This window comes from Mauremys mutica, chromosome 5, assembly GCF_020497125.1.
Source record: "Mauremys mutica isolate MM-2020 ecotype Southern chromosome 5, ASM2049712v1, whole genome shotgun sequence".
Taxonomy (NCBI): domain Eukaryota; kingdom Metazoa; phylum Chordata; order Testudines; family Geoemydidae; genus Mauremys; species Mauremys mutica.
Genome location: NC_059076.1, coordinates 66,917,249 through 66,935,088, shown reverse-complemented (window position 1 = coordinate 66,935,088; position 17,840 = coordinate 66,917,249). Strand labels below are relative to the sequence as shown.

General features: G+C 39.0%; 1 long non-coding RNA gene across 1 annotated transcript; it reads right to left on the bottom strand.

Moving 5' to 3' along the window:
- Positions 1-8,003: 8,003 nt before the first annotated feature.
- LOC123371592 lies at positions 8,004-12,202 on the bottom strand. Its single transcript, XR_006579857.1, has 3 exons — positions 11,758-12,202; positions 11,200-11,342; positions 8,004-8,774 (listed from the first exon to the last, which is right to left on the bottom strand). It is a non-coding gene; the product is annotated as an uncharacterized LOC123371592 (long non-coding RNA).
- Between the last annotated feature and the right edge of the window lie 5,638 nt (positions 12,203-17,840).

The following is a 17,840-nucleotide window of genomic DNA, read 5'->3' as shown; positions in this document are numbered from 1 at the left end:
GCTCATAAAAACTAAGGAACCTTTGCAACCATTACTGTAATAACAGATTCTTTTTAAAGAGAGATTATGGGGAGAAATTGAGTGTGTCTGTATTAAGGAGGTGAAAATGAGTTCTGAAGAGATGAGATTTATTAGTTAAAATAGATCTCTATTTGCTGGACAAATATACAAGCAAAATGTTTGAGGTGATGTTAGGGATGCATCTTGTGTCTCAATTCCCTGCTTCCCAGTCATCTCTTTACCTTTTAGCCCTCTGTCCAGGTGCCTGAGCTAACCTGTTCTGCTGTTCCTAAACAGCCGTACCCTCCTTTCCCTCTCCCCACCCCATGGCATAGGTTCAGGCTCAGTTTAAGAGCCTGCAGGAGGAGGATGCCCATATTAAAGTGTCTGAAGTGAGAGGGTTTCCTGAGGGTGAGGGTAGACTTCACATGACCCTTACAGTCAGTGGAAGCTTCTACTGCACTATCATGATCTCTTTCTGCAGCCATTGATAAGGTCAGAGACTGAGACTGACTACCTTTTCTGGGCATGCTTAGTGCCTCAATTGTTGCATGGTACTTAGACACCATTGGGTTGTATGTGATTTAGAAGTATGAAAGTTAGAAGGATCCTGAAATGCTATCAACTTTTCAACTGAGATTCGATGCATACTTCCTAAAAATGAGAGAGCCACATTTCAGAATGGATCATTTCAATATACATTCCATTTTTATTCATTATAGACAAATTTCCCGTCTCATGTTGGTACATTTCTAAACTAAAAATTATGGGGAGAGAATATCTATTGTGCCAGGAACGCAAAATGATTCCACAGAAGTGTAGGCAAGAATTTTTGTGTCATGAATTTCAATGGCCACCATTAATGGGAACAGTCTCTGTGACTGTGTGGTCATGCCATCAATCTTTCATTCATAACTCTCATTATCCAGTGACAATCTCCTAAGGTTGCAGGCACTCCCTGAATTCTTGTTTGCATTTCCTTGGTGAAGGATGCTGCTTGAGCATGCATTTTGATTCTGAAAGATTAAAATGAGTCTCTCCTTTCTAGAAAGATAGACATTTTGAGAGGCATCCGAAGTGTAATTAAATTAATGCATAATAATTACAGACCAGATTTTCAGATGTACTTAACACTCTCATATTTTCAAGAAAGCTCATCTTCCCTTTAGGCACCTAAATGAAGTGGGCAGTATTTTAAAAAATGCTGAGAAGCCAGTAACTCCTGGGTGTGAGCACTTTTGAAAACTTTGGCCACTTATTTAGGTGCCAAGAACCTGATGTGCTAAGATAGTGGACTGATTCATATCGTATTGCCTCGTCTTCAGACTCTACCAATAACTTTAATGTATTTCTTCATTCTTTAACAAAGTATCCTTCTTAGAGAATATATATAATATTCCTGAAAGTGTATCTATTAGTACTGATATATATTTTTCCTTTGAATTACACACATCCTTTGTGGTTCTCTTTCATTATAAATTCAAAAGAGACAATGAAAGCCACAATCTGAATCTGCATCATTCTCATTCTGTCAAATGTTGCTTAGGGCATGAATATACAGCTATTATACTCCTCTTCAGTTTCCTCTGTGTTCCATATGTATTTGGATGAATTTAAGTAACAATTTACTTTTTTGTTTCTATTCTTGTACTTTTTTCCATAGTTCATAGTATTGTGATGAAGTCTTTACTCTTTTCAGAAGGCCAGATTGCTCCCTCTTATACATAAACCTGTGGGAGGAGGCCTTGTAGGTGGGAGATATGTCTTTCAACCTCAGCATCCTTGTAAGTGGGAGATAGGTCTTTCAACCTCAGCATGGTTCCTCTTCACTAGCTTTGGGGTCCATTGTTCCTCCTCTGGTTCCTGGACAGTGCTGGTTCAATGGAGTTGTACTACTAAGGCGTCTAGTGGCAACTTCCACCCCTTTAAGAAATGTTTCCCAGTATGGAAAGGACATTACTTTTTAAAAAAAGCAACTTTAGGTCTACAAGAACGAGTGAGATCAGCACACTTTTCTTTCTCACCATCTTTCTTGGGCTATATGGTTGGTATTTTATGGGATTTGTAACATGTACATAGGGAGAAGTCAGGGTAGGATAAGGGGAACAAGCATACTTCCACAGCTACTTCCTTTGCGTGTCTGAGTAGAACCATAGAGATTTCCAAATACTTCTGTATAATCTTGTCAAGTACTGAAAACAATGATCCTGCACCCCACTGCCACTATGGAGTATATCTGTCCCTCAGGTTGTGGTACTGCTGCCTGTTACTTTCTATACAGACCCGAGTTTCTATGACAATTCTTAGTAATTAATTTAGCTCACCTTAGCTGGCTTTATCTCATGCTTGTTTATCAAGAGTTTGGTCTATTTTCATTGTTCAGTAAAAGTAATGTAACCAGATGAGCATTTTTAAATGGAAGTTTAAATTTCTTGCCAAAGCTACTCAAATTTATTATTTTTCTGTTGTGTGGCTTTATTCAGTCTTGCCTCCCTGCTTCTTCCCACTGAATGTTACCAGCTAGTTTCTCACAGTAGACTCTTATTCTTATGTCACTTGCTTGCATATATATACTGATTTAATAATTCAATTGATTTCAGTGGGAGTCTGTCTGAGTAAGGACCAAATTCTGCCCTCCATTACACTGAAGCCACTGCAGTTACTCTGGATTTCCCTTGGTGTAAATGAAGGCAGAGTTTGACCCTGAATGAGTACTGCAGAATGTGGTTCTACAGTGGAGGCAGCTGAGCTAACTAGCTGTCGACTAACTGTGATAGGTCATTCCTCAACCTCTCCCCCACAATTTTGTTCTTTCCAATTTTATTTTTGGCAATCTTGAGAAAATAGCATGTGTACACACAAAGTCACTGCCCTACTTGCTATGGTATTACTGATAAATACGTGTTTAAAATATTAAGCATTTGAGTTAAACAGCCTGACTTGACCAAGAGTGGAAAAGTGAATGAAGTAATATCTTTTTGGACCAACTTCCATTGGTGAAAGAGACAAGCGTTTGAGCTACAGAGCGCTCTTCTTCAGGTGTGGAACCAACATGGCTACAACATTGTTGACCAAGAGTCTATTTCTCTCTGATACTTGCTTACTGCATATTATATGTTGGTAGGCCAGAGTGACTCCAGTCATCCAAGCAGGATAACAACTCTCCAACACATGCATTGACCATGGAACTGTACAGTTATTAGGAAATGTAAGTTGCAAAGCAAGCAGTAACCTCAGCACAGTTGCTGTGTATTAATGCTCTGCCTGTGCAATAGGGATGGGTGAAATGATTTAGTTAAAATAAAGTTTTGGCCTATAGCTGGTTTCTACAATTGAACATTTTTGTGGTTTTGGAAAGTTCCATACAAAAACTCCACCTCTCCTCTGTCCACAGAAACTTACCTCTCAGAGAGAGAGAGAGAGAGAGAGAGAGAGAGGAGATGTCCTAATATAGCCCCTAGAAAAATCTTCCCACTGTCTTTCTGTTCCCTAACCTTTTCTTCCTCCTTGTAGTATCAGATTTTTTTTTTCAGGATCAAGTTTGGTAGTTTGCTATCTCTTGCAGTATTGGAAACTCTCATTTAGGGATGACCAGGAAGTCCATTCCCCCATTCCTGCTTTGGTAATCTGTGCTTGCAGGGTAGCTGGCTTAGTGATCAGCTTTTCACTGACTCCCTAAGTGTCAGATTCTTATGGTGAATTGAAGCCTGCTCCCCTGCACTAATGCACCAGAAACCAGGAACCTGTCTAGTGGCTCCCATTGAGCTCTTCTTTTTTTTTCACTCTGGAATTTGTCTCAGAAGTACTGAAAGACTCACTCATCTCACTGGAATATAGTATTTTTATTTTTAAAAAGTTTTTGGGACATCCTGTCATCATACTTACACCTGAGCTCCAAGTCTTATGAGGTGTGTCTACTATCAGTCTGAAATTGTGTGGTAAGCTTCGTAGTGCTTATATTTCTATTCTTCATACAAACAAATGTGGGTGCCCCTCTTTCATTCAATTGGTTTAAGGCTCATGGTTCTATATACAACTCTCTTCCCCTAAGCCTCCCTTCTCCAAATTCATGTCTAGTGCAGTTGATACTTATAGTAGCAAAGGGAAAATATGAATGAGCTAGATCCTCATGTGCTGTCCCTTGTCATAATGGAGTTATAGGCAGTTTGCCTTATTTATGACAGTGGTGTGCAACCTACAGCCTGTGGGTGGCCCATCAGGGTAATCTGATGGCAGGCTGCGAAACAGTTTGTTTACATTGACCGTCCGCAAGCATGGCCGCCCTCAGCTCCCAGTGGCCGCAGTTCGCCATTCCTGGCCAATGGGAGCTGTGGGAAGTGGGGGACGGTCAGTGTAAACAAACTGTCTCACGGCCCGCCAGCGGATTACCCTGATGGGCCACAAGTTGCCCACTACTGGTTTATGATGTGTTGTTCAAAGGCTACCAATTATGATGCGGGCATCTGGCAATTAGGAACTTGTCTGAGACTAACCATTTCATATATAAGCCCCCGAACAGCTGTTCTGAGCCAAACTTTGGGTTTGTCTACACCGTGATAAACCCACAAGGCATCACATCTCAGAGCCAGGGTCAGCTGCAGGCTAAAATAGCAGTATATGTTTTTGCTCAGGCTGGAGCCTGAAGGTCTGTTCTGCAATTGTATAGCCCTGCAAGCTTGCATCCGCTGACCTGGGCCTGCTGGTGGTCTCTTATTGCAGTGTAGGCATAGCCTTTGTCACTAACTGACTTGGATTGTGTTTGAAAACTAGTAACTCTGAGGTGAAAGGCTCTGCAGCCCCTGAATCTTCTGTACAATTTGGAAAATTATGAACCCGACTGAATTTCAAACAATCTTTCAGGAAATGGCCAAAACCAGAACTGATCTTCCAACGTAACAGCTGGTTTCATTCTGTTTGAATGAGGTTCTGCAGGCAAGGTCATCTACGTGTCTGTAAAGAAATACTCTGCTTATAAATATTGTTTTAATTTTCTTCTCTTGTATTGATTTCTGCTGCTTTGTCATTACCCATTCATAAATAAAAGCAAAAAGCCTCAATGAGGATTAATTTTAAAATATCTAGACCCTAATATAAAACTAAGGTCTAGACAAAAATCACCACTATTCACTGAGAAGGAAACAAAACAAGCTTTGTGACCGAGGAGACTTCTGCCAGCTGGTTCTGCTTTTCAGTATGGTATTTTATTTCACAATAATTACAAAAAGAAAACAAATAAATGTTAATGGGAGTTTTGCATGAGTAAGGACTGGGACTATTCAGATGCTTAATGTTAGGTACCTGCTTAAGTAACTGGCTGAATAAGGGCTTGAGAGCCTGATCCTACATTTTGTCAGTTCCCAAAATGTCCACTTGCATTAATGAGAGTGTGTGTGTTAGGAATGCACAATCTGCCCTTGAGTAAAGACTACATAGGATTTGACCCTAAAAAAGTACAAAAAGTAGGCGTACGTATTCTGCAGGTAGATTTATCTTGAAGTTACATACCCAGACTTATTTGGAACTGGCAGCTCAAAAGAGGATTACATCTGGAAATCCGCTTTTAAGAATCTGATATTTTTCTTTTGGAAAGGTAGGTCAAAACTCAGGTTAACAGATACAAATAGTATGGATGGCTCTTGATAACATATACAATGTTATAATGGTTAGAGACTTTGCAGCTGAAGGTCTTACTGTGTGCATTCAACAAAAGACTCTTCCACCATGACATAATTGAAGGGATTTGAAGAATACAAATTAACGGTTAAATCTCAGTATATAAATAGCTCTGGCAGAGTATTAACATATGCTCTGGTTGAACTTGGACAGCAAAGCCAACAATTTTCTTGAGTCAGATGTAGCAATGAGAAGAATGGGAGGAGTCAGAATTTCCTTTATCTTTCACATAGCTTTTTATAAAAACCAACTGCAGTTCATCAAAGGATTTTTGGAGTCACTCAGCTAACTTCAAAATAGAATAACAAATGTAAGTACAAAACTGTCAAATATAATAAATATAAATAATTAAATGTGAAACAAGAAGCCATCCTCTTGCTAACTTGCAGAGGTGAGATCTGACTCTGCACTTTGAAGACTGGTCAGGATGTACTACTGTGAGCAAGACAAACCCTATTAATAATACTAATTTGTAACCTTTTTTCCTCCCAGCTATGACCACTGTTAAGATACTTAAGTGGTAGCAAGTGGTCAGTTATGACATTGGTCATACAGAACAGAGTGACCATGCAACATGATGCATGCAAATGGACCCTTATACTTTCCACAGTACCACTGACAGCCTGGAAAAAGGATAATTAACTCAATGAAAACACTGTTGTAGTGCAAGAGATCAGATCACTGGAGTCTCGGTGAAAGCTATAATAATACTTCTCTCCCCATCCATGTTTATATTTTATTGGTATATTACTTTGCACATATACAATATCACTGTTCATCTTGGGGCAGATCATCCACTGGTGTACAATGTTGTAGCTCCATTGATTTCAATGGTGCTATGACAGTTCACACCATCTTAGGATCTTTTCCCTCCCCCCTGCATCTCAAAGTACTTTAGTCACTTTCTAAGTATTGTTCCCACTTCAGATGGTGAAATTGAACCACAGAGTGGTTAGGGCTCAGTACTCCAAGTTATTTTCTAATTTGAGTGTCAATTTTTGGGTGCTCAGTTTGGTACTTACAAATTGATGCACCCAAAATGAAAGAATATTTTTAAAAGTGTGGGCCTGTCTCATTCAAGGTCAAGCAGTTCAACCAGTGGCAGAGAAGTAATGAACCCAGGCTTCTCGTCACTTGTAACCACACTGCTTCCCAGTAATTTACTGGCATGGTGTGATACAAAAGTTGGTTTAAAAAATAGTCAGACTTTTTTTTTTTTTGGCAGGAAAACTAGTTTTCTTGACCAAAATGAAAATTTGAGGTTTTGGTGTTTTTCCAATAAAACCTAATTATTTTTAGTATATTTTGTTTTTATGAAGTGAACATTTTTGCCAACAACAAAAATCTTTGATTTTGGTATTTCGTTGAAAAACTAATTTATTTTTTGTAAGCAATTTTGGAAAATTTGCAATTTTCAATGATCCTTAGTGATAACTTAGGCATTCAACATTTTTCTCATAGCACATGTGCTGTTTTCTACTTCTGCACTAAAAATAAGTGTGTAATAAGTGTGTTTCTCCTTATATTTGCATGAAATGTGCCTTTTTTGTCATTACTTTCCAAGGACTTTGCATAAATATTACCATAAGATTATTATCCTACTTATGGATATTCCACACATACTCACTTTGCCACAAGGTACTCCAGGTTGCCTTTTTCCACAGTGTCACTTATCTCTGCTTGCTAATATTGAATAGTTGTTTTGTCAATCAGTATTGTCTGATAGGGTAATTCCACTTCCAGGTGTAGTGCTTTTACTGTACTATTGGACCTATTGTCATGAAAAAATATAGATGGGCTTTAACCACACTTCAGATTAGAGTAGAATTTCCTTAGAATTCAGGAGGTCCTGTGTCAAAAGCCTTACTAAAATCAAGATATCACATCTACTGCTCCCCGTACCCCCATCCACCACCAATGACCTTGTCAAAGAAGGAAATTAGTTTGGTTTGGCATAACATATATCTGAAAGACTTAACAGTACTTCGTATAATACATAAAAACATTAATTTCAAATGTGAAACCAAGGCATAGCCCAAATAAAAATAATAGAGCTTACTGAGAGCTTCCTCTTTAAAAAAGAGCCTTTCAAAGTCAAAGCCCTCTGAGAGAGAAAAAGATTTAGAAGAGAGAATAAAATTCTCTTTCAGCATTTTGCTGAATTCTGTAAGTATAATTCTTTTGCTTTACAAAAGGCTTCAGCTAGCTGAATTACAGCACTAGAAGGAGTGGATGAACGTCTTTATCATTCCAAAGCATATATTCTTGTAGTAAATTGTGCATCTGGCCTCTGACCCTATAGCAGTTCATCTTTTCCCAACTACCTCTCACTGCTGTTGCATTATTTCCTATATCAGACATTATACTGCATATTTCCCTACAAATATTTTCCATTTTTGGTAGGGCTTTCATTAAGTAGTTCTGTCTAATTCAAAATGCTACCTTTTATCACAATAGATGATATTGTAAACGTCCCCAATTAAATCTGTAGCAAACAGATCAGAGAGCACTAATTCTTGGCAAATTCAGCCTAATCTCGACAGAAATGATAAAACACTCCAAAAATGACACGATGTTCCAGTGTCCATTGATTTAATTTTAAATGCTACAATGTATTTCTAGGCAGTGATTTTCAAACAAACAAAATGAGCTATAAATGGAAATGGAAAAATAGGTCATCTCAGGTTTGCCTTGGTTCCATGCATATAATTGCATGATGTAACTTACACTTAAATGCTGGTTTTATCAAAATGAATCCAATTAGGGATTAAAATAATGAACCTTTTTGAATACAGTGCATAAAAAGATCATCAATCTCATTTTGAGAAACTGCTGTGCATCACCGCTATCTTGTGCCATCCATGTTCTTCTCACATTGTCCTCTTCTGCAGAGCTTATTGCTCTTTCACAAACATCATTCAACCAGTCTACTATCTTTCCAGTATTGGCCAGCCATAGTCATCATTTGAATTCATAAGATGCAGATCTGAAACATTGATCCTCCTCCAAATCCTGATAGCTAACTCATTTATCGTATGTTTTCCAGGTCAATACTGCAGCTTGATTTGGAGAGGTTCATCTTCACTTCACTTTTCTTCACCCTACAACAATGAAATGATATGGGTTATTTATGGTACAGGTGAACACCCAGAAACTGTCAATTGTCCCCCCCAAAAAATTTGTAACAGTTGAAGGCTGAGTAGGCCTGTAAGAGGTTTTGAATGTCAAAGTAAATAAGAGCACTCATCACTAGTAGCTCACACAATAAAGAATATTTTAAAATTGATATGCTTTTACATATATAGCCCAACATACTACAATTATTGTGCCACTGGCTTTTCCCTGGCATTAATGCTGAGGAGTACGGGATGTCAGCAAGCAGGGATCTTGTTCTTTACTCCATCCTGAGTCATGCCAGGCCACTGGTTACAGTTACTGCCATTTGTGATTTGCTCGAGAATGAGACCCCAACTCTGCATGTATAATTGGGGCCTGGTAGAATGACACTGCAGGTTTACTGTTGGAACAGTTGTCTTTAGTCAGGTTTTAATTCAGCATGAGGCAAGGGGAGATCAGGAAGGCAGTGAGGCAACAGATTGCAAATATACAAGGTTGCCTAGCCCAGAGCTAGATCTGATTGTGTCCACCTGGTGTGGGAGTCCCTGGGCAAGACTGAGGCTATGTCTACATGAGAGAGCTTACAGCGGCACAACTGCACCTCTGTAGTGCTGCTAGTACAGATGCTATAAGCTGATGGGCGAGAGCTCTCTCAGCGACTTAATTACTCCAGCCCCAGCTAGTGGCAGTAGCTATGTTGACGGGAGAAGATCTCCCGCCCACATTGTGCTGGCTGTCCACACGGGCGATTATGTTTGTGTAACTTATGTCGCTTGGGGAGTGGCTTATTGATACCCAACAGACGTCAGTTCTACCAACTTAAGTTGTAGTGTGTACATAGCCTGAGATAAGTCTAGCATTGGTGTACAAATCATTCCATTGAACTACTAGAGGCCTAGATAGAGTCACCCCAAACACTCCACTTGATCTCACGCGTAATATTGCTCTCCTCTTGAACGAGTTCAAATTATGATTCAGTGGCCTTCCAGAGTCACAGACAAATCCTTAGGGTCCCTCCTAAGTACCAACGGTGGAGGTCTCATATTTTGTATTTTTAGACTGTAAGCTGCCTGACACAGAGACTGTGACAAGCGAACTGTTGGCACTTAATGAATGATAAATAATAATGGAAGTTTTTCTGAAGCTGTTTTCCACTAAATTATTTTTTGAGATAACAAACTTTTGCAGTTCTGTACAACTAGGCTCATAGTGTAATTATTTTTCAATATTGTATTTAACATGGCAATAAAGGAGCTTGCAGCCCTCTGGTAGAGTGCAAAAAATAATTGGTTAAAACATTTAAACACTTTCCACAATCAATCAGTTTTTCATTCTGTAAACAAACAAACTGGAAATCTACTCATGTGATTGATTTTCTGTAAAAGCTGTAAGAGCACAATCAATCCCAAAGGAGACTTCTGCTGCAGCAAAATTCATGTAGTTACTAAATTACAGATTTCTAAAAAGATGCCCTTCAGTAGTCAATTGTAAGAGATGGACAACCAGGAAATCTGTTTGTTCCTTTAAAGTGCCTATTTTGAAAGAGGTCTAGTAACTGTTTTTAAAATAGTAAAAATAAACTATTTTTCCTACAAACTTAAGCCCTTGCACTTTTGCTGGATTTGAAATATCAAGAAAGTACAGCGAAGAAAAAAGAATCCATTTTAACAAGTGACTTCATTTCAGCTTTACATACCAACACTGAATGCCAGAAACCAAAACAAAAAGCTAACAAACTAGTAATTTTCCTCTGGAGTGTCCATATTTATTAAATAAATATATTAAATTTATAAAATATATTAAATAATAAATATGGACACTCCAGAGGCACAAGTCACTGCCAATTAATATTAGGAATCTGAGTCCTTGCTACACAAAAAGAAAATGCAGAGTCAAGTCTGAAACTCCTTTCTTAGTTAATTCACCAATTTCTCTGTAGATAAGCAGTAGATACTGTGGCACATGTGAGCTAGGTTTTGTATAAGCCTGGCAGGTAAAGGGTAGAACACTCATAATGTTGTGGGATCCTGCTTTAGTGATTTGCAGGGTGAATCAATTTTTTTTTAAATGAGTCTAGTTTTCTAGAAGCCCAGAGCAATTGAATTGCAACTTGCACTTATAGAACTTAATCCTACAAGGTTTGTCTTGCACTGAAGCCAGGAGAAGAAGAGGGTTTAGGGTGACCAGATGTCCCGATTTTATAGGGACAGACCCGATTTTGGGGTCTTTTTCTTATATAGGCTACTATTACCCGCACCTCCGTCCTGATTTTTCACACTTGCTGTCTGGTCACCCTAGAAGGGTTGTCAACACCTTGCAGAATTGACGCCATAGTATTTAGAGACAAGATTTGGATGAATACTGTGAAGAATAACCTCCAAAAATTTTGTATCTAAAACTAGTGAATACCATCACATCAAATTCCCACGCTCCTTATAGCCACTGTTCAGAAACGTTTATATAGATGCTTAAATCTGAAAATACTTAATTCTGAAGACCACCAGCAAGAGCTGATCATACCACTGATGCTTCATTTTCCATAATCTGAGCACCTATGAGATAAAGAATAATGGGAGACATTAGATTACTTCATATCTGCCATGCATGTAGTAATAAAGTTCAGCAACTGAACTAATCTTTCCCTGATAAATGATGAGCACTACAGATTTTACAATAAAATTATTCATCTTCCATAACATTCCATGTAATGTTTTGTTTGACATGAAGCTGTACAATGATGATGAAGAGTTTATATTGTTGTTTTCCAATTGTTTTCTCATCAGACAGAGCTTTGTCTTTCTCCCAGCTTGTTTTAATAGCAGTTAGAGAATTATAAAGCATTATACTGTTTAACTAAAATGAAGTATTTTAGATTCAGGAACTAAATTTAATTATTTAATCTTAAATATACCACTCTAATTTTACAAAGATTGCTTTTCTTAAAGATTAACAATGAAACAAAATTACCTGGGGAGAGAGAGCTGTGCAGAATAACTACTTCATGTGTATTTTCTGGAAAGATAAATTACCTCTGGGATGTTCTGCCTGCTTTGGATAAAGTTATTGAAGAGAACCATATTATATAGAGCAATTAATGAATAATTGGATAAACCATCTCTCTTTTATAACAACAAAATTAAGTGAGCTGATTCAGTTTCTAATAAGGTGATTTCTCTCCTGGAAAATTAATTGTTTTTAATCATAGATGGAGCAATTTCTAATTCACTAGCATTTCCTTTTAAAACCCTTCCAGTAATCAAGATAAGTAACATTTTCACTGTATTATCAGAACCTTTATTGTAGCTAATTGGCACTTCATAAGAATTAATTCAAGGAAATAATTAGTTTATAGGTCCACATTGGAAATGCTTGATCTCTCTGCAAGGAAAATCTTCATATTGGCAATAGCCTGAGATCCTTCCTCAGTCCTTATAGGGTGTCAAGTATCAGAGGGGTAGCCGTGTTAGTCTGGTTCTGTAAAAGCAGCAAAGAATCCTGTGGCACCTTATAGACTAACAGACGTTTTGCAGCATGAGCTTTCGTGGGTGAATACCCACTTCTTCGATGCATCCGAAGAAGTGGGTATTCACCCACGAAAGCTCATGCTGCAAAACGTCTGTTAGTCTATAAGGTGCCACAGGATTCTTTGCTGCTTTTACAGTCCTCATAGGCAATGCCCAATGGAGTTCATGCAGCAGGTTCAAGGCCTCTACATTCCCAGAGGAGAAATGTGGTTGTGGTCTGCATTCCATTCTATGTAAGGCCAGCTCTATTTGCTAGTACAGGGGACAGGACAATAGCTCCACCATCACTTCTTTTCTTTCCTCTACCTGTGTCTTTTGAGGAGATTAGTACAGTTGTCTGTCCTACTTTAAATCAGTTCTGCTCTCAAAGCAGCCCTTGTGTGCCTTACTGCCCACTCCCCCTCACCACTTGTGCATCTTTGCAATATTGGACACAGTACTAATTAGGCCAGATCCAAAGAACATGACACTTTCAAACTGACAGCAGTGTAAATAAACAAGTGCTTCCTCTTATCTTAGCAAATTGCTATTTTTGCCTCTGTACTGAAAGCAATTATCTATATTTGCAGCAGAAAATGTTCCGCGTGCAGTAGTAGCCTAGATACATCCTGGCAACACAGGGAAAAAAAAGTTTCCTTTGTCTTGACACCTCTTGTAAGGAAAATATCCTGTAATTAACAAAACACAATCTAGAAATCTGTGGGCAATTAAAATAATTAAACTTCCTTACAGGCCAGAATATTTTCATATGGGCTATCAAAACAAAGATTTATCTCTTGTTTTTAAGCCTGTTTCAGTCTTCATTTTTGTATCTAACAAGAGTATATTTAGACTGTCACACTCATTTAGCTTCATTAGTTGGTGTATGTGAAATATCCCATTTTACCTTGCTTTGTACATAAATGTCTGAAAAAATAAGGTGCAAAAATCTATTTTTCACTAAAGTAGTATTTAGTACACAAGCAAAATGCAGGATCGTGATGCTGTCAACAAATATTTGACAAGACATAAAAACTATTAGATACATATTTTATTGCTATGTACAATGCTAATCTGAAATAAAGTATTACTGACAGTTTGTTTAGAAGCAATCACAATTTGTAAAACTTTGATCATTAAAATGGACAAGTTTTTTGGGGGCTTTTTCTGTTTTAGATTGCTGCCTCAATAAAGCTATACTATACATTTGATTGAGCATTTTTGCTGTAGCAGGAATAATCTAGCTAATATCTTGCTGCATCATCTTGACATCCACCCATACACAGTCAGGGAGAAAGTCAGGTCAACAGAGAGGAGAAAGGTGCTTTTGGAGGCACACAGCCCTAGCTTCTTTTGCATATCCCATTGGAATAGGGAAAGAACAATCTTTTTGCTCATCTAAGCACAAGGATTGTAATGGTACTTTGTCCTTTTACAGGCAGTGCAAGAGATCAGAGGTGCGAAAAGGCTCCTTGGGCAACTCTTCCTCCTCCATCCTCAACTCTGCACTCAGAGAAGGGCCAGGTGGAATCTGGATCTGAAAGAACACTCCGGTTATATATTTAGGCTGGGATTTTCAAAGGAACCTAAGGGAGGTAGATGCCCAACTCCTACTGAATTTCAAAGGGGAAATAAGTGTCTAACACCTTTACGTTCCTTTGAAAATCCCAGCTTTTAACAACAGTATAAAAATGTATGGTTTATGCAAATGTAAGAGCTATCACCGTTACCATGATCATTTGTCATCTATAGGGGGTGTCCAGTTTCTGTTCCATTCCAATGTTGTTGCAATGATCCCCTTTTCAAAAATAGTTTGAAACAAGAATGATATTGAAATATTGTTGCATGTTTTTATTTCTTTCCCTGCTCAATGTTTACAAATGATGTGAGCCCCTGCAAGGCAATGCTGACTTGATTCACTCTCTGAGCTAAAAGCAAACCTTTAGTGAGGGATTTCTAAAAGCAATGCTCATTTTTCTATTAGTTCACTTTTCTCACCCACCTGTCAATCAGAAGATGAGCTTATCCTTTATATTAAGCCTCTTTATTTGTAACTGAATACTTTAAAATATATTCCTTCATGCATTTTGCTTTGGAATAGCCATTTTAGTTTTCCCTGTTATCAAAATGCTGCATAGTCAGAGATAAGAGGGTTGATTTTCTGCCTTATTACCATGCCTGAAAATATTTTTGTCATTGTGATAATGTAACTGCAAAGGGTGTGAAGTCAGCAATGATTATTTGCCATTTAGAAATTTTTGCTTCTATTATTAAAACATTGCATCAATAAAAACTATGCTATTGGTAACTGGCAATCCTGAACTTGAATTATAGGGTTTTGGTACATAATATAAATATTTATGGAGTGACATTTAATTTAGCAAAATAAACTTGTGCCCTGTATATGCATGTTTAGTTCTATAATCATTAGCCCACAGAACATCTGATTTGACAGTATTGTTGTATATAAAACTAGTAAAATATTAACTTAGTCCTTAAAATAACAATACTTCATTCTTATTTTGTGTTTTTACTCAGTAGATCTCAAAGCACTTTACAAAGAAGGTCAGTATCATTATCCCTATTTTACAAATGGAGAAGCAGAGGCAAAATGACTTACCCAAGATCACACAGCTGGTGAGTGGCACAGTAGGAATAGAACCTGACCCCTCCAACCATTGCTAAGATACAAAGTGCCATGTTGCATAAGGCTTTGGTCCACCTCACCCAACAGCCTGTCTTTGACAGTAACCAACAGGAGGTGCTTCTGAAGAAAGTACAAGAAACCCTGCAATAATACACATTTGTGGGATAATCTGGCCCCAATGAAAGTCTCATTGTGATGGAGTGTTCTCACCCCACACTAGCCTGGAAGGGGTTAATGAGGCTCATAAGGGGCCAAGTAATCTGATATGCCAGACCTGAGGGAGAATTAGGCTTGATGAGCAAGCACTAATTGAGGATGGAGTACAGCTGAGCAGGAGCAGGGAGGGCTAATAAAAAGCCAGGAAGTATGCAGTAGAAAAGAGTGAAAACATCCTCTGAAAGGATTGGTGAGTGTTCAGGGAAAGCAGGGTAGAATTAAAAAATCATTACTTCACTTTTTTTTTACATGATACAGTACTGAGTGACAGGATATCAATTTTTTGCTGATGTGAAAACTGTGGTAGATGGCAGTCCTAGTCTCACATGCTGAGGCTGCTATGTGATAAAATGACAGGAAAAGAAGGGGTAGAGGGGGAGGATTGCAGTGAAGGAGCTTGCAGTCACCCTCTGGGCTTTGAGAGGGAAAGGATGAGAGCATGTGTATGTGTAAGCAGACTGTTGGCCCCTTACTAAAACTCAGTGGGTTTTTTTGGTTGGCTAGCTTCTAGTACCAAAAGTAAGGGGAAGGGTGGCTGGGAAATCAGGACCTTGAGACTGACAGTCCCCAGGAACAATAGGGAGAGGCCAATGCTCCGGGTCAGCTTGATTGACAGGGTGGGCAGGCTAACAAAGGCAGTCAGGGAGGTCCCGTCCTCTGTGGGAGCTGGAATTGCCTGGGTTAGACAAAGTGGGGCCGAGCTAAGGAGAGAGCAGGAGCCCAAGTTGAGCTGGAGAGCAAAGCTGTGCCACTCAGAGAGAAGCAGCCCAGGGAGCAGATCTGTGCTGGGAGAAGAGCCACAGCAACAAAAGCCAGAGAAGCAGCCCAGGTAGCAGGCCCATGCTGGGAGCAGAGCTACAGAAGCAGCCCACAGAGCAGACCTGTGCTGGGAGCAGAGCTGCAGCAACCAGAGCCAGAGGGGCCAGAAAAGCAGCCCATGGAGCTGGAGGCAGAGCAGCAGTGCTGAGGTAGAGTGGGGCTGGAGCAATCTCCAGAGCCAGCTGCAGTGAGCGGCTGGGGAGAGTGAGGGGGACTCTGGGCAGTGGGCCCAGCGCAGGGAGATGCCCGCAGCAAAAAAGCCTTCCAGGCCTCACTTGGGGGAGAGGGGGGGATTGTAACCCTGACAGGGAGGGGCTGATGCTGGGAAGAAGGGTCCTGCCACCTAGAGCCTGAAGGCGTGTGGCCACGGCCAGAGCAAGTGTCCAACCTGCAGCACAGCCAGGGCCTGAGAAGGAGGCCTGGGACACGTGAAGAACAGACTGAAATTCCCTTATATTCCAGAGACTGCTGGTTGTGATAACCCTGCTCTGTGACAGAGACATGTGTTTTCCTTTAACATTTCCCTTTTTTTCCTTTAAAAAAATAATTGATTGTTGTTTAATAAATTGTGCTTGCTTTGAACTACATATAATCAGTGGGTCAGGGAAGTGCCCAGTGCAGAGAGAGCACCCTGGAGTGGGGACACCCTAGCCCCTGCCATAAGTGACCATGTCAAGGTGGGGGGGCCAAGCCCCCCAGCAGGGTGGATTTGATTTAAATCAAATTGATTTAAATCACTAGTCAGGAAGACTCGATTTAATCATGGATTCCTACATAAAAGTGTATTCTTGTTGGTTGTTATAACCTTAATACATATTCTTCACAACTCAGAGATAGATGTACCTTTCATTTTTAGAAGGTACACACTATACATTTTAAAGTGATTTATTTTTAAAGTGTTTAAGATTAGTTTTACAGCTATATCAGAAAATGAATGATTGGTTATTTCATTTACCAAAGGTAATTGAAGCAGATATTTATGAAGTCATTGGGAAGTGAACTATCTCCAGGTAAACCGCTTAATCATTAATATTTGGAGGATTTTCTTGCCAGGCTGTATTAGGAGGAGAACATCACCAGACAGAAGTTTAAATTGTTTTAGTTAACTAAAACAACGTTATGTATTCTAGATTTTTTTCTTCAACAGCAAACATATAATATTTTAACAAAACAAACACATGAATTTTTGAATTTAAACATTCAAGTTTTTTAAAATCAGGTTTGTTTTGTTTTTAACTAAAATAGTTAAATGAAATATTTAAAAAACAAAAATTAAATCGACTATGACAGCTACGTCAGTATGAGAAACTTAAAATATTGGCTTCTGCAGCTAACTCTCTTCTTCACCTTCATTTTCCTGTTTTGTTCATAATCTGGAAAAGAAAAACAAGCTTTTCTGCTTTTTCAGGTCCCAAACGATTCTCAATTTGGAATGAATTAGTCCAAAGGAAGAAAATATTCTTTCTACACCGGCAGAAGAAGCTACTGCTGTTAAAAGTGAGATTATCACTTCAACAGTCTCTGAATCCTAGTGCTTAAGTGACTTCCTCCAGTTCACTGGTGTGACTTTCTTTAAAACATTATCAGCAAACATATATGCTTGACTGGTTTACCCTTAGCTCTGAAAATTATTATAGTTGGCATTATGGAGAGATGACTGCTGGATGTCCATGTCATAGCCAGCTCCTCTTCTTCAGCAGTTAAGGTTTGACTCTGGTACTGAGTTTTGAGAATACACCTCTACCCTGATATAATGCGGTCCTTGGGAGCCAAAAAATTTCACCGCCTTATAGGTGAGACTGCGTTATATCGGGTTCAGTCTGGTACCTGGCAGTGATTTAAAGGGCCCGGTGCTCCAGCCGCAG